This window comes from Stegodyphus dumicola, chromosome X2 (genome assembly GCF_044657685.1).
Source record: "Stegodyphus dumicola isolate Sdum_Otavi_A_Nest chromosome X2, ASM4465768v1".
NCBI lineage: Eukaryota > Metazoa > Arthropoda > Arachnida > Araneae > Eresidae > Stegodyphus > Stegodyphus dumicola.
Genome location: NC_140781.1, coordinates 102271476 through 102295181, shown reverse-complemented (window position 1 = coordinate 102295181; position 23706 = coordinate 102271476). Strand labels below are relative to the sequence as shown.

The following is a 23706-nucleotide window of genomic DNA, read 5'->3' as shown; positions in this document are numbered from 1 at the left end:
CAGTTAAGTCAATAAATATAGAAAAAATATTAAACTTTTTTTTGAATAATATAGAAAGCATGTCAACTTCGATGCTTTCAATGCAATGAATTTAATTTTCTTAGCCATCTAGAAATTTAAATTCTTGTTATTTAAAATTATTTAATAGGGTAGTTGTTAAATACGCAGATAGTTCATTCAACTGCCACGTATTTTATTTTATTTGATTATTAGCCCAAAGGGGCAATTCGCCCAGAAGGCCTATTAATTTCGTTTTGGCATTTTGCGTTGGTTCACTATAAACGGAGTTTCATTTTTCAAATTGTTGCCACCAAATATTAAAGACCAGCATTATGTTTAAAGAAATTAAATAATGAAGAATCTGTTTCAATGTATGTATGTTTCTCGAACTGTGAAAGGACAGCGGTAGCTAGAGGCATCAAATTTTGAATAACGTAGTCCTCCACTCAAATATGGGCACCTGGAAGCCCAAATTTGAATTTGAAATTTGTTTTACTATCTATTTCTTATTTTGTAAAACTTGAACGAATTTTTGATTAGCAAACTCAACGATTTCAAAGCGAGCAATGCCAACACTGTAAAAAACATATATCTCCAGAGCGCGAGACTGTATCGGAAATTCTAAAAATACGCTGTCTTTAATTTATTTTGTGATACTGCAGCTGAGTTGAATTTTACGGTTTAAGTGCGAAGAACATGATATTTAATAAATAAAGCTAACAAAGAAAACGTTAAAAAGTCTCTTTGGGTTTAATATAAAATATGAAAATTTTCAAATTTATTTATTTATTTTGTGTTCCTCTATGTTTAGGACAAATAATCAGATAATTACTGAATAAAAGGAAGTATAAAACAAGAGAATTTAATAGAACGAAAAAAGTATATTGCCCATTAGTGGGCAAAATTTATAAGGTTGCTGAACAATGATAGTTCGACATGGGTTAAATATCAGAGAATACGCTGAACGAGCTTTTACGATTTTCCTTATGTATAAGCTAAATATAAACCAGTTTCCCTTAGAAAGTCCTCCACAAATGGGATAGCATCCCTTTCCCAGACATGTCTATGGGAACACATAACCTTTGTATGCTTGTCTGTGCTGATTTAAACAAACAGTAGCAAGCATATATGAAATACTAATTATAATGATAAAAATTTGATGTAATTCTAAGATCATGTACATCGTCGACATCAAGCTGAAACCATGAATCTATAACATCCCTTTCCAATGGAAAGAATTTTATTGGCATGGGCTTTATTTTACAAAAAGCGATGGTCTACGCTATAGTTCTAATATATTTATCAAAAGCAAACGCATTTTATGTTTTGATCATAATGAAAAACAGAAAAATAACAAAATTAATTTAATATTAGTATTAAAGGGTTATCACCTTTGCCCTCGGACGAGAATGTGAAAATATTATTAATTTTTTTCCTGGTTCATTTACATCATATAATAGTTTAAATTCATGGCCTAAAATTTTAAAATGAGAATTATTCAATTTTAAATTCTATAAAGTAGATCATCGATTTTTCAAAAATTCTTAAAACTGCATTTAATCTGCAGTTATAAATTGTATTCGAAACACTAGTTTCATTTGCAATAATCTTAATTTTATTTAACTATACTATTTAGAGATGGATTTATCCTATGGATAGTTAATACTTCCAAGTTGCGCAGTTAGAGGAAATAATTTTATAACAAAATTATTTCTTGAATGTATGGTATTAATGAGGGGTAGTTATTTTAATTCTTATTTGAAGTTTTTCTTCGAAAAGCAACATTAATCACAAAGGAATGACTAGATTAAAATTTGCTAATAATGTTTCAACTTCACCGATTTTAGAGAGCTGTAAAAGGAAAATGTCTTTTACAACTTATCCGTATGCTGTGACATATTCCTTGCTCCTTTATCTAAGAATTGAATTGTTTAATTTTTTGTGATCTATTAAAAATTCTAAGAAATGTTAAAATCATTGATTCAGTGTGGAAGAAAAAGTGCAAACCCTCTTTTTAACATTTTTACATTGAAGAATCAACTGTAAATAAGTTAACTAGTGCTGCTTCTGTCAATTTAAAAGACCGAGTTGATATGTAATTTGACTTATTGCTTATGAAAAAGTTTACATGTGATGGAGTATATCTAAAGTGTTATAGAAGCCTTCATAAAATTCTAATCCATAAACTAATAAACTCAGAATTAAAATAAAAGTTTAAAAATAATTTTATACTGAAATGATAATCCCAATGACATAAAAGTAAATTAATAAAAAATAATAGAAGGCAATAATTTCTTTCTGTAAGATATCATTATTGTTTCCAACTATATATCCACTATACGAATACTATTTATCAAGGGGGAAATACACGTTCCATTTTCTGTTTCAAATACAAATTAAATACAAGGAATCTTCTTATGGGGACTATCTTCTTTGGAAGTCCATCTATAAAAGTGATCGATATTTCTGAGAACGGCGACTATTTACTTAACAGATCAAAACTATCTGCAATAAAGACTGCCGTTTTAAAAACGACTCGCAGTGTTTAATGCATTCAAATTTCACAAAGAATAATACAGATAAATTAATTAAATTTTGTATCCAAATAACAAATTCCAATAAATCGTTTAAAGAAGATTGCTAAGAGAAAAATCGTAAATCCCTCAGGATATTGACTAGAATATAAAAAGCGCAAAATCGCGTTCTGTAGCTTAGCAGTCGCTAATAACTTTTATCTTGCAGATAAAGCATTGCCTGAAACCAATTTTGTTTGAATTCAAATTATTGCTATAAATTAAAAATATTATTACTTATATTGAGATAAAAATTGTGAAATGAATCTATCATAAGATAAGTTTTAAACAGTGTTTTCAGTATTTTCTTTTGCTGTTATGAATATATTTACTCTTCAGTGTAATATTATTAAATGCCCAAGTTTAATTATAAGTCTATTTGTACCTTATAGTGCCTTACATTTTGGTGGCTAATAAATTTGCATTTTTCGTTACATTAAACCCATATCATCCAGTCTCCTCATATGATTTAGGTCAACGAAATAAACTGGTGTGCAAAACGTAAGCAACAATGTAAAAATTTAGCAGATAGCCATGAAATTGCAGAAAAGGAGATCTGGAGATCAGTACAATGAACACGTAAGTCAGTAGAAACGTCATGCGTATGCAAATATCAGGAACGAAACGTCAGAGGCGACGTGAGAGTACACAAAACGCGTGATGTCGGCGGGCGCAGCTCAACAGTAGAATAAAAGGAAGGACGGAGACGCAATTTAACATACTCGATGCAAGTGCCATTGAGTCAGTTCGTGAAATATGGCTAAAAGAAATCACCCGGACGACTTCACACGTGAAAGAATGATCGGAAAGCTGGAAGAGGGGCGTACTGTCACCAGTGTAGCTGCAGAGTTCGGAATCAACAAAAGTGTCGTTTCGCGCGCTTGGAAAGCGTTCCAAACCACAGGTACAGTTGTTAGAAAGGTTGGTGGCGGCCGCCCGAAGACGACAACTGCAAGGGATGACCGATATATCGTCCTGCAGCCGAAAAGAGGCCGACAGCAGTCAGCAAGCGCCATTGCTCAGCAACTCTGTACAGCCAACGGAGCGAAAAGTGTCGCGGTTTTCTGTGGCCAGACGCCTTCACAAAGGGGGCCTATTCGCCCGCCGTACTGAACGCTGCCTTCCGTTGAAAGTTGGCCACTGACGCCACCGTTTACAGTGGTGCAGAGAGCACAAAAACTGGACAACTGATCAATGGAGTCGTGTCCTCTTTACGGATGAGAGTCGGTTCAGTACCAGAAGCGAATTTGAACATTAATAACAGCATCATCTATCTCATTTAGAACTTGACTATCTCATTTTTCATTTCAAATTTAGAAAAAGAGTTCATCATCCCTGTTTACGATCAGTTTGCGCTGATCATGTAAATGAAATTTCTGTAAATGAGTTGAAGGGGACATATAAAGATGATTTACCCTCTCCGGAACTTCTAAACGAAGAGATGAAACGTTGGTGACGGCATTTTATGTCTATTCCCAAAGCAAAGTTCCTAGACACACCAGTTTTGGCTTTGAAAGCTTCGAATAAAATCTTTTTCCCAAATATTGATGTGCTTTTGCACATAGCAGCTACACTGCCGATGACATCTTACGAATGTGAACGTTCCGCAAGTGCTTTGAAAAGGTTAAATTATAATAGAGCTACTAAGACCGAAAGAAAAGCACAGAAGTTCTTTGGCATTAATGCATATTCATTATACCAAAGAAATATTAGTTGACAAAGTTATTGATATATTTGCCAGTTTGCAGCCACGAAAAATGGAATTCGGAAATATTTTAATTGCCGAATCAAAATGAAAGGCCTGAAAAATGTTTGCCTTTTTTTTTGTTTGCAATTTAATTTTATGTCCAAAATAAATGATGCATTTACAACTTTTACGAATTTAATTCAACTTCTTAACTATACAATTATATAGAACAGAAATATGGATTTTATATATTTATTTATCTTTATAGTTATATTATGAAACCAAAGTAAGATCAATTTCAAAATTATTTTAATATTTCTTTGTATGTATGCGAGTGTGTACGTCAGAAATTAAAGTAAAATACTAAAAGTACTTTTACAAGCATTATTTTATTTTTGTTATTTATTATGCTTTTAAAATTGCTTGAATAAAGGTTAAAGCGGTTAAGGTGAAAAACAAAAACAGAGTTACGCATTTAATAGGTTTGTAAGGTAATAATTATAAATACGATAATTAAATGCATTATATCCATAATTATGTTACATAATTTTATTATTAATAAAATTTATAATATAATTATTATTTATATTAAGATAACTGCCACTAACATAATATACTTGAAGATGCTATAATAGGTAGAAGAGGATAGTCATAGGAGTCGCCGTAATTTGAGCTGGCTACGCCCATGAAGTGTACCTTAAACTGCTCAAGTTGTAACAATTGTTGAGTGTTACGATAACAACCTTAAGCGTTCAATAAATACAGCAAAATCAAATCTTCGAATTTGTAATTAAAATTCATTATCTAATTTCCATCGAAAACGTCGTTTGTCGTTAGAATTGCGTTTTAAACATTTAAATTAGTTTTAGAAACACAGTACATCAGATACTACACTTTCTGATGTAGATCCTTAATTCTTCAAGCGTTTTCTCTCGGCTACTGTTTTCATCTGATGAAAAGAATTATTTGGTCACCATAATTAAAGGGATTGGAATCTTCTTCTCATTCGCTGTAGAAATGAAGTTACAAAGCCGTTATATAAAGCTTCCTTAATCTAATAACGAATAATGGACTCTTAATGAAATTAACTTCTTTTAATTATTATGAACGATACAAAACAATTTAACTGAAAACAAATATACCTGTCTTGTAATAATTGATATTAAACCTACAATAATTTATGGGTACACTTTTAAATTAAACCTTTGCAATGAAGGAATGCATGCAGAGATAAGAAGAAAGAAAATTTCCCGCATCGTAAGTATAACTGAATACAAAAAAAGAAATCATAAATGACAACACATTAATTACCTTCAAACAAAACTAAACTTTACAAAGACTCTAATAACATATAGATACAAACTTATAGAAGTAAAGGCCCAATTAATGGGAATTTCATTACCTTCATCAAGCAATCTGAAACTTAGGAAGAAGAAATGAAAGATACAATTCTCAAGTACATAACCAATTATGGATAATGATGTTTATAAGTGGAAATTTCAGAGGATTAATTTAAGTTTTACGGGTTGTTATAATTAAGGAAAACCTTAACGAATACCTAGCTTTCAAAATAGTGGCATTACACTAACAAGGTCTGTAGTCGATAGAATAGCACGTTAACTGATGAAAATCCGATCTATTTAGTAGTCAAGTAGCTATAGTCAAAGTACGAAATCTAAGAAATGAAAAGCCAATTAAAAAGAGATATCCGAAAGAATCGCTAAAAAAACTCGGAGTTGATTGGGAGAAGTGAAGAAAGATGTATAATAACAACAGAAAAACAAAACGACACTATCACATATAGAAGGGGTAGCCAAGCTACTTGACAGTCCGAGCCATTTTTCAAAATTTGAAGTTTTTTGCGAGCCGCAATTAAATACGTATTTAAAAGGTATGCAAAAAAGGTATTAATTTTTTTACAGAAATTATATTTATTGAAAACATAAATGCAAAATATGTGTATTGAATTTAAATAATAAAAGTTAAACACATTTATTTTACTTCTCTTGATAATTTTTAAAATTTGGTGAATAATTTGTGACAGCTCTTCTCAGTAATTCTTTGAGATGCTGGTTAATTAATACTGATCGGTGTTTGGATTTCATGAATTTTAAAATGGAATAAAATAAGTACGTTGTTCTGAATATTGAAATAATTCGACAAGCAGCCTTTTTTAATTTAGGATACTTCGATTCTGATACAAATTTCCAAAATTAAGTAAACGGCGTCGATTTATATTTTAACTTTAGAGTTTGATCTTCTTGCATCTCTATTAATTCTAATTCTCCAGATGCTTTTTGGGTCATAATTATATTGGAAATGGAAAACTCACCTTAAATTATGTTAATTTCAAATGGATTCAGAAACAAATCAAGAGACGATTTGAAATATTTCAAGCCTTGAAATATATTTTGGAATTCCGTCTAGTTTTTTTATATACTCGTTGAGTTTTCTTGTTTAATATTGGAACACTTCTTTTTTAATTCGAGGAAAATGACAAAATGTTTTATTTTTACTGTCCTTTTGAAAAAGTTGTAATTAAGTTTGAAAACTAAATACACACTGTGAGAGGTCAGATATTATTTTATCTTTCCCCTGCAATTGTAAATTCGGTGTTTGCAAATGTTCCATGTCATCAGTCAAAAACATGTCTTGTAACCACTCGTCATCGTCTAATTCTGAATAGGTTATTTCCTTTTCTTTTAGAAATGCAGTTATCGGATCAAACAAATCTACAAATGGATTTAGTACGTTGTAGCTAGATAACCATCTAACAATGGAAAAGAAATTAATGTCATTTGGAAGTTCTTCGTCCTTTAACTCTTAAAGGAAATTTTCGAATTGTCGATGATTTTCTGCATTGGTGCGAACGTAATTTACAATGTGTAACACTGTTTTCGTTACATCAGGATATTTTAAATATTTTGTAACGAGATGTTCTCGGTAAATTATGCAGTGAATCGGTATAAATTGTGATCTTCCAAGTTAACTAAACTTGCTTCAGCCACATTATTAGCTTGATTGCTAATAATCATCAAAATTGACTGTTGTGTATTTAAATTTGATTTTAAAGAAGCAAGTTTATCTGATCTTAATTTGGAATTTGGTGGATACTGATTAGAAAACTGACGTTGATTAGTTTCATAATGTCGACGTAAATTGCTAGCTTTATAATTTTTGACCGTAGAATTATAAATAACACATAAGGCTTTTCCGTTATTGTCAATAAAAAAGAAATGCTCCTCCCACTCATTATTAAAACTTCTGTTTTCTTGCTCGTACTTTTTTTTTTTTTTTTTTTTTTTTTTTTAAATTTTATTTTCGTTCTCTGTCGTCATATTTTTAAAAGAACCGGAAATAAATAAAGAAATTAAGAAAATACAAGTTTCGTGTTATTAAAACAATAACAACACGTGTTACATACTACGAAACAAATTATAGTTAACTTACCAAAAATTCCAGATTACAAATTATATCTGTAGCAAGAGTGATACAAATTGTTTCCTCCAGAGCACAATGTTAACTGTCCGTTGCAATGAAAGTTTTCAAATTCAAAATCGGTCTGGAGTCGGTCGATTACATAGATGTCATTCGCCGAAAAGCAATCGGGCGGAGAAGGCCTTGACAAAGATTTTTTGGTCTTGACTCCCATATGTTTCTCATAATTCAAGAGGCAGTCGAAGGGGAAGAAAATCTGACGAACAGAACTGTTACGCCACTGTTTATGTTCGTTCGCGCAGTTTTCGATGAGTCATATCATTCTTAACTTGGATGGAAATGAAATTTGTTACGACGTTGCACTTGATCTTTCATATTTGTTGTCAGTAATTTAAAAGTTATTTTGAAGCACATACGGAACGATAATAATTTTTTTAAATATAATAACATAAAAATGAAAAGGGAACTCGGGTACATTTATCGAGAGCCACAAATAATCCTTCAAAGAGCCGCATGTGTCTCGCGAGCCGCAGATTGGCCATCCCTTTAACTTCAAATCAGTGCTTTAATATGCTAAATACATCACATTCTAACACATGAAAATAACTTTCACTATATGATGTTTTTGACGTTTAAATACTAAGTGGCAACTACAGTTAAATTACGTCGGAGAAACAAGGAAAATAAAAAACGCAGTGCAACAAATTACAATCCATGCCAACATATAAGTGAATGAGGACACTATGTTTGTGATATGACCTGAAAGCACAGACTTTATAAAAACATATTACAAACTCAGTCTTTAGTGTACATTCTAATATCGTATTAAGTCCCTAATTTTGTCACCTTTAAAAATATCTAACGCTACAGGACTCCAAACCAGGAAACTTCCACTTCTAGAACTGCTCTCCAATTCAGCTGCATTTCTTGTTAATGCAATTATGTACCTTTACTGGATCATGCATTTTTGCAATAATAAAGTGTACCCCCTGCATATACAAGGTGATCCAAAAGTCAGTAAACATTAAAATATTTGGATTTCAGTGTATTCAGTGCATTTGTAGCACTTCAGTACCTTCGTCAGAACAGTAATGCACAAAATTACGCATATATACAAATATAGAAATTTTATTTTACAATTATATCCACTAGATGGCGCTGTCTCTCGGAATACGTGGCTTTATTTCTTCTGAACTCACTGTCAGTATTACACTAACCTATTAGAAACAAAATTATGCCTACACTGGTAAATGACAAGCACTAGATTTTGAGGTATTCATGCAGACAGACTGGAAACTAATCCATGTCGCTTCGCTCACCAATGGCCGAGCGGTAACGTCGTTGAACCCTAGTAGTTCGGTCTCAGGTTCGAATCCCAGCGAATGGGCTGGCTGCATGGGCGTTTTCGTGGTTTTTCTCATGTGTGACGTATATACCAGTCAGTTTCCCTTAGAAAGTCCTGCACGAAGGCATCCTGCCTCTCAGGCATATAGCCCTAGAGTGCTCTGCCATACTCAAATAAACCAATACAAACCGGGTCTCTTTCCCTGTAAACAAATCTTTCTCACCGTTTCTGGCAAGAATCGAGTGATCAGGCGCGACTTTTAGCACGAATGACCCTCCAGACTTCAAGACCCTGAAGAAAACCCTGTTATTTTTGGTTATGGAACTACTTGAAGTCGCAAGTACACAAGGATCACTTAGTACCAAAGACTTTAAAAAATAATAACCAGTGTTAGATGAAATGCATCTTAAATCGTCTTTAAGCAATGCTTAGTCATGGCGACTGACATATTCAACACTTATTGGGATATATTTTCAATTTACTATAGATTAATAGAAGACAGGCAATCTTTAGTGCAAATAAACTTCTTTCTCCAGATACATTGTTGCTTCTCCAAATACACTGTCAGTATTTCAAAGTAATCACATACATGTCTTTGGGATTCCACTTCTTTATAACGGAAGTAGACCGACAGCAACCTAATGGCTCGAAAACGAAGGTGTCGTACAGCACTTTCCCTAAACTGATCAAGCAAGAAGAATCTCGGAATGACACATTTTAAGTACTCGCATTCCGCAAAGATAAGACGCTCAAAAATGTCCAGGATTCGAGCCCGAGCCCAAGCCCAAAGACGCGTGCGGTCAGTTTATGCTAAACCCACACACTGTTCGCACCCGCAATGTTGGCTATTGTAAATAACCCTGGAAATATTCGCAAATTCATCGAAAAGATGCAAGCCATTAACGAGCCATTAACGATCATTAGAGGTAAATCAATCCAGGTAAACGCATTTTCGCGTAAATGGACGAGCCGCAAAAGCTCACATCTAACATTGGCAATTTTAAACAGCAGTCAAAGTTGCAAAATGTTACCCATAATTCTGTTTACACATCATTATAAAATGTTACTCTTCTAACAGATAATTAAAGTTTCCACTGTCTTTAATTTAACATAATCTGAGCAAAATAGAATGCGATTATAAATGATTATCTGTTAAAGAATAGTTCCTTTTCCCTTAACGCAGGCAAATAAATTCTGAAGAAATATCAATTCTGAGGCGCAACAGAACAGCGAATTAGACTATTCAAGATGTTAGAAAAGTTTAAAGCTGGAGACACGATAGCACGAACCGCTGCCAAATGAAATTGGCAGTAAGCTTAAGATAAATGAGACTTTTAGGCTTGGCAAAGAATTGCGACGGACTCCGAAGAAAAATGAAAGGAGTAATGAATTTTTAAAAGGGTACTCTCTCTTTCTTTCTTCTTCATTAATTGCGGTATTACTTGAAGTAGAAACAAAGTTAACGAGTTACTTAATTACATCACATTACATGTGAAATATTTGATTGATAGTTAGGGGATGAAAAAAAGGACAATGATGTTTTATAATGTAACACTTTCACGACAGCCGTTAATAAAAAGAAAAATTCCAAGGCTATTACTTCCAGTATTTGGGTATAAGTATGACACGCAATCTCATACGTTAAGTATATTAAAAAAAAAAAAAAAAGGGAAAAACAGAATTTAAAAAGACTATAATTCCCCTAAAATACTGAGTATAAGAAATCTTTCTAAATACCAATAATTCTACAGTAGTTTAGCTTGCAGTATAACGGAACTGCTGATTTTCTAAATGTATAACACAACGTTTCGCAGTGACCATATCCCATATTTTCACACTGATTCCGAGAAGATTATACAGGTGCTCAGATTCTTGATTACTATAGGAAGATACAGTCATCCCTAGCCACTTCGCGTTTCGGCTTTCGCAGCTTTAACCATGGTTTTCTCAAAATCTGAAGTCGTGATTTAAGAGGAGCAGAACCTTGCTCTTCTTTGCTGTGCAGTAAATCCCTTCATCATCATCGAACAAGCTGCATTATTTTCATAGGTTGCAAGTTGTGTGTGCGTGTAATTAAACGTATAATAATAATATAGTTATACGGTCTAATATGCCCTATTTTCTATTATTTTGGGTATGACTGAAGAATCCTATTTAATGTCTAGAAGCTCTAATAATATTTAAAAACATATTTAGGTCGTAAACAGGTTTTCGATACTCTAACTACAAAAAAAAAAAAAAAAAAAAAAAAAAAAAAAAATATTCGATTTATAAAGAATCGTACTTCGTGGAAATTCACCTACCGAGATAGAGTTTCAAACTTATTAACAAAGTTAAATGAGGGCGGACTTTACTGCGCACATGTGAACTACTGTATTTCAATACGCTGTGCCTCGTTTCACTTTGTTCACATTTAAATCTGGCAATTTCCACTTCCTCGGCTCTAAATCGCTTCGCATACAGCAATTTAGAGCCGGGCATTAAATCGCATACAGCATACAGCAATTAAAAGCCGGCATAATTATTAAACTCACTGGTTTAAACTCAGCCACGTATTACGTTCAAATCTCCAGAATCCAAAACAAATGCATACTAATCAATAGCCAAATCGTATTATAAAATCATTTCTGTCGCTTATAAAACTCTGTCACAAAGACTGCTTCTTCTTTTCCAGAATATACAATTTAATACCTATCAAGCTTTCCGTAATTCATCCATAGAGTTAGTCTATGCAACATTAGTGTTTCTTCCTCCAAATACAATTTCTAACATTCAGCCTTTAGACCAGGCTGTTATAAAAGTTTTCATATTTCATTACAAAAACGACGTTCAGAAAATGATGAACAGAATTGAATTTTGTGAAAATGCAAGCACTTCAAAGGAGATAAATAATTCGATATCTCTGGTAGAGGCCATGCATATTATTAGTCATTGCATAGTTTAATCTCTTAAAACTAGTCAAAACTACTTTAAAAATGTGGAATTTACGTATAAGCCTCTGAGGAATTGCAAACTACAGTAAATGTTTCGCCATCAACTGAGAGTTTTTATGAAGAGTTTTTAGAATATGTGCCAATTCACATTAATATTGAGATAACAAGCGTAAAAACTGACTATGGAAGTGTTAAAAGAACTGTAGAAACTGACAGTGAAAGCGATACACAAAAGAATGGTGACATGCCAACATCATTTGAATCTAGAATAGCACAACAAATAAAATAAAATAAAATAAAAAAAACTGTTAAAACTAAAAGGGCTAAAAGAACAAAATAAATAAGCTACCAGCAATTTTATGAACTTGAAAACAACTGAAAAACAGTTATTGAACAACATGAAAACACAAGAGATGGAATAGTTGTTTGTAAGAGATGAAACTTCATCAAGAACGTTAGTTACGTATAAAAATACTTTATAAAAAATTTCAAAATAAATTTCAGAAACTGAGTAAATAGTTTAGTTTCAGCAATAATTTTTAATAATTATTTTAGGCTTAATTATTAAATTAGTTGTTAGATATTGTTTGGCTTGAAAAGTTCGAAACTGATATCACGATTTGCAATACACAAATCGCTGTATCAGCTACTTAATAAACTCATATATGCCTAGAACGAAAGTCATTTTAATAAGCTGTGGGTATTGTAGCGGATGAAAGAATGATAGTTGACTAGCATGTAGGGGAAAATTATATAACATGAAAATTTTAAGAAAATCATTTCTTTTAAACTAATTGCTTTTTTTTAATTGAGTCAACATTTCATATGATTTTATTAAATCCATTTGTTGAACAGTTTTTCGAATAAATGCATTCAGTTCTTGCTTTCAAAACGTATGCAAGGCTTGTTCATTCTCAGTGGTTGCAATTTACGTACTGACTTCAAACTATTCATAAAAAAAAATTCATACAAAGTAGAGTCAGGATCATTACGAACATCAACAGCTTAAATGGAATTCAAATCCGGACCTGTTAAATGGTTTGTTCCGTTTAGTTCAGTTGATGTTCAAGGCAAAGCCTGCTAGAGCTACATTCCAAGGAGAAAAGTCACTTTCGTGGAGGATCTTCTACGGAAAACTGATTCGTATTGATGTTTAGACTATCTGGATTACGTATGCCAAAGCACTCAAGGGCCAACTCCCTAGGGGACTTACTAAGCGAAATTGGTTTCTGTTCAAGTTATACTGGGGAAAACCATGCAAACGCCTATGCAGCCATCTCGTTCGCCAGGATTCGAAGCAAGGTTGAAAATATTAACGTTCATAAAATACTCGCAATTCAAGGCAGAGTATGTCCAATATATTGGACTGACGATAGTAATTTCCGTTATGCAATTCAGTTTTTGAAAAATTAAACTGCCAGGATTGGGAATGCAAACGAGGCAGACTTATGGAATGAAAAGAAAAAATTAAACCGCCGTCTCGGGAATCTTTGCGAGCTCCCGCTCGGTAGCAGCAGCTTTATACCAGAGTCAGACTTTGAAATGCAAAAAGTCAGTATAGATAGCGCTAAGCTAATTTTGCTTCTTTTCCTATTTACGCCAAGCTTAACGAAATTATAAGATTACTAAAAGCAGACAGTTTCGTCTAGGTTCGATTGCAAACTGCTTGGTGTTTCAGAGATCTCTTTTTGTAATTAAATATAAATTAAGTTTTTCTGAGATATCCTGTTGGAAATTGTCTCTCCCTAAAGCGCTTCTTAAAGCGCTGTTATTTCAGACAGTCATCTATTTACGAACAATTTACTATGGATTTACTGCTGAAAGATAAACATGCCATTCTTTCTTCCACAAAAAGTTGCAGATTATTCATCCTTGAACCAATCAGCTACGAGCATCAAAACTCCTGATTTGCTGCTGTTATGGAGTACCTGTTTTCCTTTACCTAGTAATCCTATTAGTCCACGGTAGTGAACTGTTTTACATCAAGAGACAAAGTGCAAAAATTAAGTAACCAAGTTGTTTTCCTCTTTTTCCTTATGTGTGACAGCAGCTGTAAACGTATTATCTTCGCATTCTTTAGCATAAATGTCATCAAAGGTAATTCGCGATTGGAAGAAACTGACTTTTATTGCGCATGCAGTCTTTTTAAAATAACGAACACGCAGCGAACAATGAAGTATTCAGAAGTATGCTTTTCCTCTCAATTTTGAAGCGGAAAGCAAAGAAAGAAGAAATACACTTGAATCGAGTAATAATTTCTAGTAAGACATGACAAATTTTACCAAGCAATATCTTTCAAAGCGGGAAAGTGCAGCACGTGAAAAATGTTAGATAAATAAAATCAGGAAGGAAATTTGAAAAACTGATGCTCAATGCTTGCTGAATTTTAACAATGTTCCGTGCTAATATTCAGTAAGAGTGCACACAAGCATAACAAGCATATTTCAAAATTTCAGATTCCTCCATCAATATTTATACGATAATATCTCACACACAGCAGGAGACGTAGAAATTTAGTGTGTCGGAAATACCATTTTTCATATTCCTATCTGTTCACTTTACTCCCGTACTTTTGCTTACTTTCGTATTTTCTTCAAGCAGTCGTTTGCTACTGAATTACAGATTGCTTAAGCATATGCCTTACTTTTTCCTAAAACACATTACTGAATTAGGGATTGCTTAAGCATACGCCTTACTTTTTCCTAAAACACATTACTGAACTACGGATTGCTTAAGCATACGCCTTACTTTTTCCTAAAACACATTACTGAATTACGGATTGCTTAAGCATACGCCTTACTTTTCCCTAAAACGCATTTTAGCCAGATAAAAATTTAATTTTGTTTGCTTCTTAAATTTAAAGCACACTATTTTTATATAATGCAAAGATTACTATGATTGCAAACGTATTAAGGTAAGAAAAATGGCAACGTAAAATTTGCAAAAGCAATAAGTAAGAATTCACGGATGAGTGCCATTCTGGTGAAATTAGGATTTGGATTTTGGATTATTCAGTTATGGCAAAGCACACGAGGGCTATCTGCCTAAAGGGAGGGATGCCTTCCGTGGAGGACTTTCTAAGGGAAACTGGCTCGTATACACGTTACACATGGGGAAAACCACGAAAACGCCCATGCAGCCAGCCCGTTCGCGGGATTCGAACCTCAGACCGAACTACCAGTGTTCAGCGTCTTTACCGCTCGGCCGCTGGTGGGCCTCTGGTGAAATTAGATCCAGCTTTAACGGTCGAAATCCCCTATCCGGTATACATTTTAACGACAAAGCACGTCACTTAATTGTTTACCAGTATTTAATTGTCTCTAAAACATGTTCACAGACAGACGCTTTAAATTCATACTGCTACAACAGCAAAACTAACTATGATTCAATAATGTTCTTCCTTTGTCCCACTACTTGTCCTACTACTTGTACCATTACTTTTCAATAACTAAGAATCCCGATACCCCGCAACAGACAGTTTTGAATTAGCATAAGTAACGAAGGTACTCTGAAGAGTTAAATAGATTTTGTTTAATTATGGCAAAGCAAACGAGGACTTATCTGTTTAAGGGGAGGGATGCCTTCGTAGAGGACTAATTGGCGCGTAGCATGTCCAACCACACATGGGGAAAAAAAAACCAAAGTCAGTAGACCAATAAGGTTACACTCTTTCAAAGACAAACCTTTCTCAAGGTACACCTTTTCGAAAGAGCGACGTCATCACATCACAAATGTCAATTGTTCGCAGATTGGAGACCCAGGTACGCAAATCACACGTACCGCACTAATAGGAAACGTGGTTTGAGTGAAGGACGTCGAAGTCACCAACGCTAACAGCGTCGAACGAGCTGACCTTGGTCGAGAACAGTAAACCTTGTAGTATAGTAATTTTGGAGAAAAACCCGAAAACGCCCAAGCAGCGATTCCGTTCATCGGGGTTTCAGCCCGGTTCGAACTACCAGTATTCAGTGATTTTACCGCTCGGACGTTGTATGCCTGTTTTGAGAAGATAACAAGATAAGATATTTAGTGTCGAAATTCACAGGTTCACTGCATGACGTGATAAGAGTTTATTTTTATTGTAAATTTTTTTATACATTGTGGGAAAGTGCAGAAGGCGCTATATGCATAGTGCGTGTCCTTTCAAGCAAAATTATGTAAAGTGACATATCTGATATTTACTTTACGTGCGCAACAAACCACAGAATGAATCAAGGGAAACATAACAGAACAAAACTGTCATTGCCGAAACAGAAGAAGAAAAGCAAAGCACGAACAAATATATTTTATTATGCAAGGTATTCAGCATAACCGAGAGAAGCTTCGGTCACGCAGATACGAAACGCTATCGTTTAGGCAGGAAGATACGAAGCAAGCTATTTTTTAAGGCAGAATCACTCTCGTGAAACACATTCTGAAAGCTAGTCTCTTACACAGATATGAAAGCTTTGGTTTCCAAAAGTGGTGCAAGTTCGTTTTCCAGGATTTAAGGAAACTGCGGTTTCGTGTTTTTGCTCACAGATAATTCGCTATAAATAATGGAACTAAATGATGCTTTCTGAGATTTATTTTTCAAAACGGACTCGTACAATTTTCCCATTAGTTGCAAATAACCCTATATATGTATTTCTGGTTGGACTTGCACTTTGTTGTATTGACAGTGAGCTAAAGGGCTCAAATAAAGGAAATGCTGGCAAATTCCCCACAACAACTCGCCCGCCTCTCAGAGTTTTATCCTTTCCAGTGAAAGACATATTAAAGAACAACAACAAATACGAAGATTAAAAGAAAAATGACACATTGATTACCACCCTGCGCCCCCAAAATGGACAATAATGTTTCTAAAGAGTAAAAAGGAATTTTTAGTTTGCAATAAAAGGGCCTGAAACAATAACTCGGTAACACGCAATTTTTTAAAGCATTTTGCCTGTTTAAAGATACTTAAACTACTTCCCAGGAAAACGGAGGAAAAACAGGGAATAACCCTGAATATATAAATTCTCTCATACTGTTTTTAAATAAAATAAATCTAAGAAATCTTCGACATTTAAAAAATACATAACTAATTAAAACCGGTAGATCGCGGACGACATCACTACATACGTACCTTTACTTAAAAGCATTCTTATTATTTCTTACGTAACTTTACATAAAATGATTCATATTATAACCACCTACTCGCATTACAAATTAACACCTTGTAGAGTCGTTAGGTTAATTGGAAGCAGAAAAGATGAAAAATACGCAACCGCCTTCGCCAACTACGGACCTCTGGAATACCGGCCCAGCGTGCTACCGTTACCCCACGAAGGCACGCTAGGGAAGTGGGAGAAATACCTTATATACTCCCTTTTTTAAAGGGCGACTAGGGTTTTAGGGGACCTAGTCGAGAAATCCTGGGTGCGGAGAATTATCATCCACAACCCTTTTAGTTCGGGCGCCACTTGTAGAGACATTAGGATTTTTTTGAAAGCAAGAGAGATGAAAAATTAGCAAACGCCTTCGCCGGGAATCGAACAACAGACCTCTGGAATACCGGCCCAGCGTGCTACCGTTACACCACGAAGGCACGCTAGGAAAGTGGGAGAAATACCTTATAACCTGAAAATGGTTTAAGATGAGCAGTTACAGCAGGCCTACTAAGTTCAGAAGTAATCCATAGAAATTCACGACAGAGAACATAAAGTTATTATTTAAAAACGAATCAAACGGTAGGGGGTAACATGTTCTTCTAAGGGAAAGAAAAAAAATTAAGTTCAGTTCTATGTAACAACAAAATGAATGTATAATGAATTAAAATCGTCTGAAAAAATAACACTGTATTTTCTCGCGTATTCCCTCCCTAGCGTTTTATCGTCAGGTTCTGAAAATTATAAAAACATCCGCGTAATTTTCCCCTTCCACAATGAATTCAGACAACGAGCTCCCCTAAATTTTAAAATGAATTCGTCTATTGTGATTGTTTTCGCTTTACTAACAAAGATAAACCCTAGAAAACTAACTGGCCATGCCGAACTTTTCCCTTCTAACTGTTAAATTCTACGCTAGTCTACTACACATCAGAGCGAAGCAAACACGAAATCACATTAAGTCTATGATTTCGCTGATTAAGCCTCTCTAATTATTTATGGATGATATGAGGTCTAAGCAATAGCACAGACAAGAAGAAAGGGCGATATTCAAGTTAAAGGAAATAGAAAAGAAGATCCCTTATTAGACATTGTACTGCTATGTATTCTTACTGAAATATAGATTTCTTTTAAATAAATAATATTGAGATAATTACCAGTAGTTTATCTATTACTACTTTTCATCTGTTGTTTTTTTTTTCGGAAATTAAATTATTTGCATTGTTTTTCTTTTCGATTTACGGACAATAAAATTAGTAAAAAAAAAGTGGAAAAATAAGCTACGTAATACAGTTTACAGTGAAATGACTAAGAGCAAACTGTTAATAGAACAGCAATAGGGCCTACCAGCAGCCGAGCGGTAAAGGTCGCTAAACTCTGGTAGTTCGGTGAGGGGTTCGAATCCCGGCGAACGAGCCGGCTGCATGGGCGTTTTCGCGGTTTTTGTATGACGTGTATATGAGCCAGTTTCCCTCAAAATTTTCTCCAAGAAGACATCCCTCCAATTAAGCCGATAGCCCTCGAGTGCTTTGCCATAATTAAAGCAACCAAACTAAAAGAATATCAATACAAAAAAAGGAATAAAGTCATTTTTTACACTACCTTGAGAAATGCGTGAAAATATATACATTTTCGCTATATATAAAACTTGTGCTATTTTTATATAACGTATGCATCACAAATATAGATTAAGGGAACGTTCTCACACTCTTTATTCTATTCCAATAAAAGTGACAGTACGGTGCTAGCGTAAAACAATCGGCTGTCTGTCTCAAGAAGGTTTACTGTCAAATCGTTACCCGTTGGAAAGATTCCAATAACAGCTTAATCTATCAGCAACAGAAGGGAAGGAACAATATCGGCGAAATTAAGACCATAATGAACTCCAAATGTCACCTAGAACATCGAGGAAAAAAATAAAACTCAGAGGTTGTTTAAACTTAAAACGAGAATATCTGTATTGACAATAACAGCAGGAAATAGCTTTTAAAACAGAAGATCACTAGTGATTTATTGATGATATTCAAGCAAAAGCGGGACGTTCGTTTATATATATATATATATAAAAAATGGGGTACTTTGTTTCCAATAGTGATGATTTAGTGAAAAATTCAAAATTCGAGAGGAAAAAAAAAATCAAGTATTTATTGCCAAACAAATGCACTTGAGCACATAAACTTAAGTTGGTTACTAAGGCCATAAGTTTCTTTGAAAAGATTAGAACTCTCATTTCAATAATAGCAAGCATTTCCAAATATGCACAAAAGAATAGAAGCGTCACATGTAAAAAATGTACGCAAATGGCAAGTCAGATCTTTTTCTAAAAGGATCTCGTGGAGAAAATAACATTTATTGTTCTACTGTTTTAATAACGGTAAAGCATGCGAGAGCTAAGAGGAAGAGAAGACGGTGGAGGCCATACTGATGGAACTGGCTTGTATTCAACTTATCCACGGGTGAAACAGCGGAAATGCGAGTACGATCAGTTCCGGGACTCCCACCCGCGACTATTGCTCATCGATACTATTCGATTCGCGAGTGAATGGTCTGAGGGTAGGAGAATAAAATAAAAATACAAGTAATAAAATTCAATTCATTGTGGTAACACCAAAAAAGAGACCCCCTCCAAAGTTATGCAGTTTAAAGTATTCGCTACTGGCTTCGATACGAGTAAATTAAATTTGATCATGACCATACGTTGATGTTAAACTGAAGTAATTTTATTCCTGATAAAATTACTTCAATTTAACATCAACGTAAAAACATTCCCTCAAGTAAATCGCTTTTGTAAGGAGATAACGTCACCGGAATTATTCGCTCAGATTTTTCTGGAGAACTTTTCTTGTGATTTATTCACTTGTCTGGTAGTAACAACAGAACAAGTTCATGAATTTTTATCATGGCGAGAAGTGCAGGACTGCGTCTGTTGTTGACATGGGCCTTGGGTGACAGTACAACTTTGCTGAGTTCCATCCCAGTTTTAAAGAGATATCCTTCAGGGAACCGGTCCAACGATCGCCCATCCCTCTTCCTCTATCTCCAAATCACTCAGAAGGCTCACGTGTATTTTAAGCGCTCACACGGCGCAAAGACATTATACACCATGGAGGTAAGAATAAATCTCCATGGTGTAACTCTTCCTTACTTCCTACCTCCATGTTACACCTTCTCCGGCATATGAAAGGAGGCCAACCAGTATACCAGGGGTTTTTCCCCGGGGGGATTTCATAGCTTCAGAGGAGAATGTGGTCAGCCTTAAGTTCTGATATTTATCAATATTTTCTATACTTTTTCTTGTTTAATTTGTAAACTACATTAGAAAATAATCTAAATTCAAATAAATGCATACGCAATTTTCGAGTTTTAGAAAGGGTAGATGAATGATCGTCTACGAATGTGAACAGAGTGCATGCGGCAAAAAAAGGTTCAGAACCATTGGCTACACCGACCAAGGAGGCGGAGTACATTTAATGCGGCATACATGGCTCAAACGAGCAGTGACAAATCTAAATCTCGTAGTTCCTGAAATCCAACAAGAACAAAGGTTCCTTAGCTGCATAGTTTCTTTACATTTATCAATAATCTCATAAAATTCCAAGAACAGTAGTTTACTTCTAGTTACTTTCGACTATATCAAAGAATTACTTTTGCAACTGAATTCATACTTGGGAAGATAACCAGGAACCATGCTATAAAACAAATTCGTAAAATGCGGCTATAAATAAGGATTAGAATCAATTTTAAGGTATAGATCGCAAAGGCCACGTTCCTAAGGGGATGGATGTCCTTTTCGGAGGATCTTCCAAGGAAAACTAGTTCCTACTCACATTACATAGAAAATCACGAAAAAAAAAAAAAAAAAAAAAACCCAAGAGCCAGTACGCCGTGCGCAAGGATTAGATCCGGGGTCAGTCTACTAATACGCAGCTGTCTTATCCATTTGTGGACCAGATGGTTAATAAAACTATAAAGAAACTATATTAGACCAACAACACAGAAGAACATTACCACAAACTAACAATGTTTGCGAAAAAAAGGTCATGTTAATTAATTGCACGGCAAAACTCGCGACGGCTATTTATATTTAGTTGAAGGAAGGCTTGCTTTCGAAGAGGATTTGGGAAATTGCCCATATTCCCGTGTTAGACGCGAAAAAAATATATAAATGCTCATACAGCCAACCTTTTCGGCAGAATTTGAACCCAGGACGAACTGTCAGTATTCTGCGACCTCACTCACCCGGCTACTGGCGAAACGAATTGTGAAAAAAATTGAGAGGCCGATGAAATAAATGAAAAATTTGGAGAAGGGTAAAATGTTAATTTCTTCAAATAAATAATGTTTCAAATAAAATTTATAAGGTATTTCTCCCGCCTTCTTAGCGTGTCTTCGTGGTGTAGTGGTCTGCATGCTGGGCGCGTATTTCTAGAGGTCCGTCCTTCGATTCCCGGCGAAGGCGTTGCTCATTTTTCATCACTCCTGCTTTAAAAATTACCGAATGTCTCTACAAAGTGTTACGAATTTACAAACACGACAGTAACAAAATCATCAAGTCTGAAGCATACTAGAGCTAAAATAAGGAATCTGTGCTCATAAATGTTGTTTTTTCCCGCAGAGAAGAAATTATACGACATTTTCTGTGCTTATTTACGGCTCTAAAACCCAAAGATATTCCTTGTCAGAGCCATAAAAACGCATTTTTATCAACAGTTCGAAATGGCAGAGAACTATAATCTGTTGAGGTCCATGGCATAGGTGGGTAGAGTTTGCAAAGAAAAACACAAAAATTACAGGTCGAAAAAGAGAGTAAGCTTTCAATGAAAACATTTTTTGAACATCAGCATGTGGGTGATTGAAAGAAAAGCATCATAATTAAAAACAACAGCATTATTTAAACTGGTCATCAAAATTAAAGGATAATGAGGAAAAATATGCTCACTAAGTTACTGTTGCAACCAATATGCCCAATGCTGTAATTATTTGTGTTAACTGAATACAATTGAACCCAAAATTGGACTTCCGCGCGTATGTTAGCACCAGAAACATGCAAATTCGATGACTGACAACATGGTGCGCAATGGATGCAAGTTGGAATTCTGGTCTGTAGTGATATTTAAAGTGAATATGGTTTCTGAGAGTGATCAGTATTCAGTAATTATAATTCAAAGGCATCATTTAAGTAAAGGTCAAAAGTGGCGAATAATTGGTAGAATAGAGGGAGGCCAAAGACAAGTGAAGGTCGCCCAAGATTTGGATATCCCTCAAAGTGTCATATCAAGAGTCTGGAGCCGCTTTTTAAGCACTGGATTAGTTGATAGATACAGCCTGGTCAAGGGCGACCGAGAGCAACATTGCATCAGAAGATCGTTTTATGACATTGTTGCCCAGAAGAAACCACGAGGCGACTACAAGAGATTTGGTTTTAGACCTTCAGGCTGTCACAGGAACTCGAACTTGCATTTCTACTGCTGCACGAAAGCATAATGATGTTGGACACTATACGAGAAAAACCAATGGTTTGTGTCCCACTCACTCCAGCTTCCAGAGGGGTCCGTTTAAACTGATGCCGTTGTCATGTTCAATGGAGTCAAGATGACTGTGCCCAAGTGCTGACGAGTCCATATATAGTCCGAATAGTAATTCTAGACATGCTCTGATCCGGGGAGAGCAACGAGCACGCTCTGGCCACCTTACTCACCCGACTTGAACCCTATTGTGCATGTGTGGGATGCCTTAGCGCATCCCGGACACTTCAGGAGTTGAAAACCACACTTTTAGAAGAGTGGTGTGCAGTTCCACAATACTTGATCCGCACTTTGGTAAAGTCTATGAAATTAAGATTTAGGTATGCATATTTGTCCAAGGAGACCATATACCACATAATTTTTTTCTCATAAAAAGTGACTTAATTTTTCCATGATTTTTCAATTTCCATAAATTTGGTTTTAATTTCAATATTTTGCTAATAATCAATGGCCAATCATTATAATTTATGTTAACTAATGCTTTTGTACAAATTTTTATTAATAATTTTTCATTACGTTTCATTCAGTTACGTTTTACTTCTGCCATTAGCCTTTAATTTTGATGACAATGTAATTAAATTAAAAGTTTCAGTATTTGAAAATAACACCCTAAACACACATTTTTCTATAAACTAAAAACGGCTGAACTGTGCTGCCGTCTGCATTTAGTACAAGGATGTAGTATATACGCAAAGTCTAGCATTTCGGAGAAAGATATTTGATGTTATGTTTATGCTCCTTAAAAGCTTCAAATGATCATCGAAGATTGCAATGAGAGCTAACTGCGCAAATACAAACAGTAGACTAGCAGACTAATTCACTCATCTCCTACACTAGAAACGTTTCTTATGAAGAGGAATAACATGAACTTATATGTGTACTTGTGCAAATAGGATTTATTTCACCACAAACATGTGCAATCTTTGCAAAAGCCGCTTTATACGAAGAACTTCCTGGGCTACAACATACATGAATGCATTCAAACAATGTAATTAGATTTGGATTCAATAAGGACGTTATGCTACAAAAAGCTGTATTAAAAAATCACTAGCTGAGCTGCATGGGATTTGAGATAG

General features: G+C 34.7%; 1 protein-coding gene across 5 annotated transcripts in view; it reads right to left on the bottom strand.

Moving 5' to 3' along the window:
* The window catches only part of LOC118187670 (BTB/POZ domain-containing protein 10-like), a 270159-nt gene that overhangs the window by 102410 nt on the left and 144043 nt on the right, over positions 1-23706 (bottom strand). Inside the window, exon 1 of one of the 5 annotated variants that reach the window (XM_085809834.1) lies at positions 7711-7838. The exons of the other annotated variants lie outside the window; for them this stretch is intronic. The gene's annotated coding sequence lies outside the window, so the exon portion shown is untranslated. Of the gene's footprint in view, positions 1-7710; positions 7839-23706 lie in introns of those variants that run through there. 5 annotated transcript variants of the gene reach the window in all.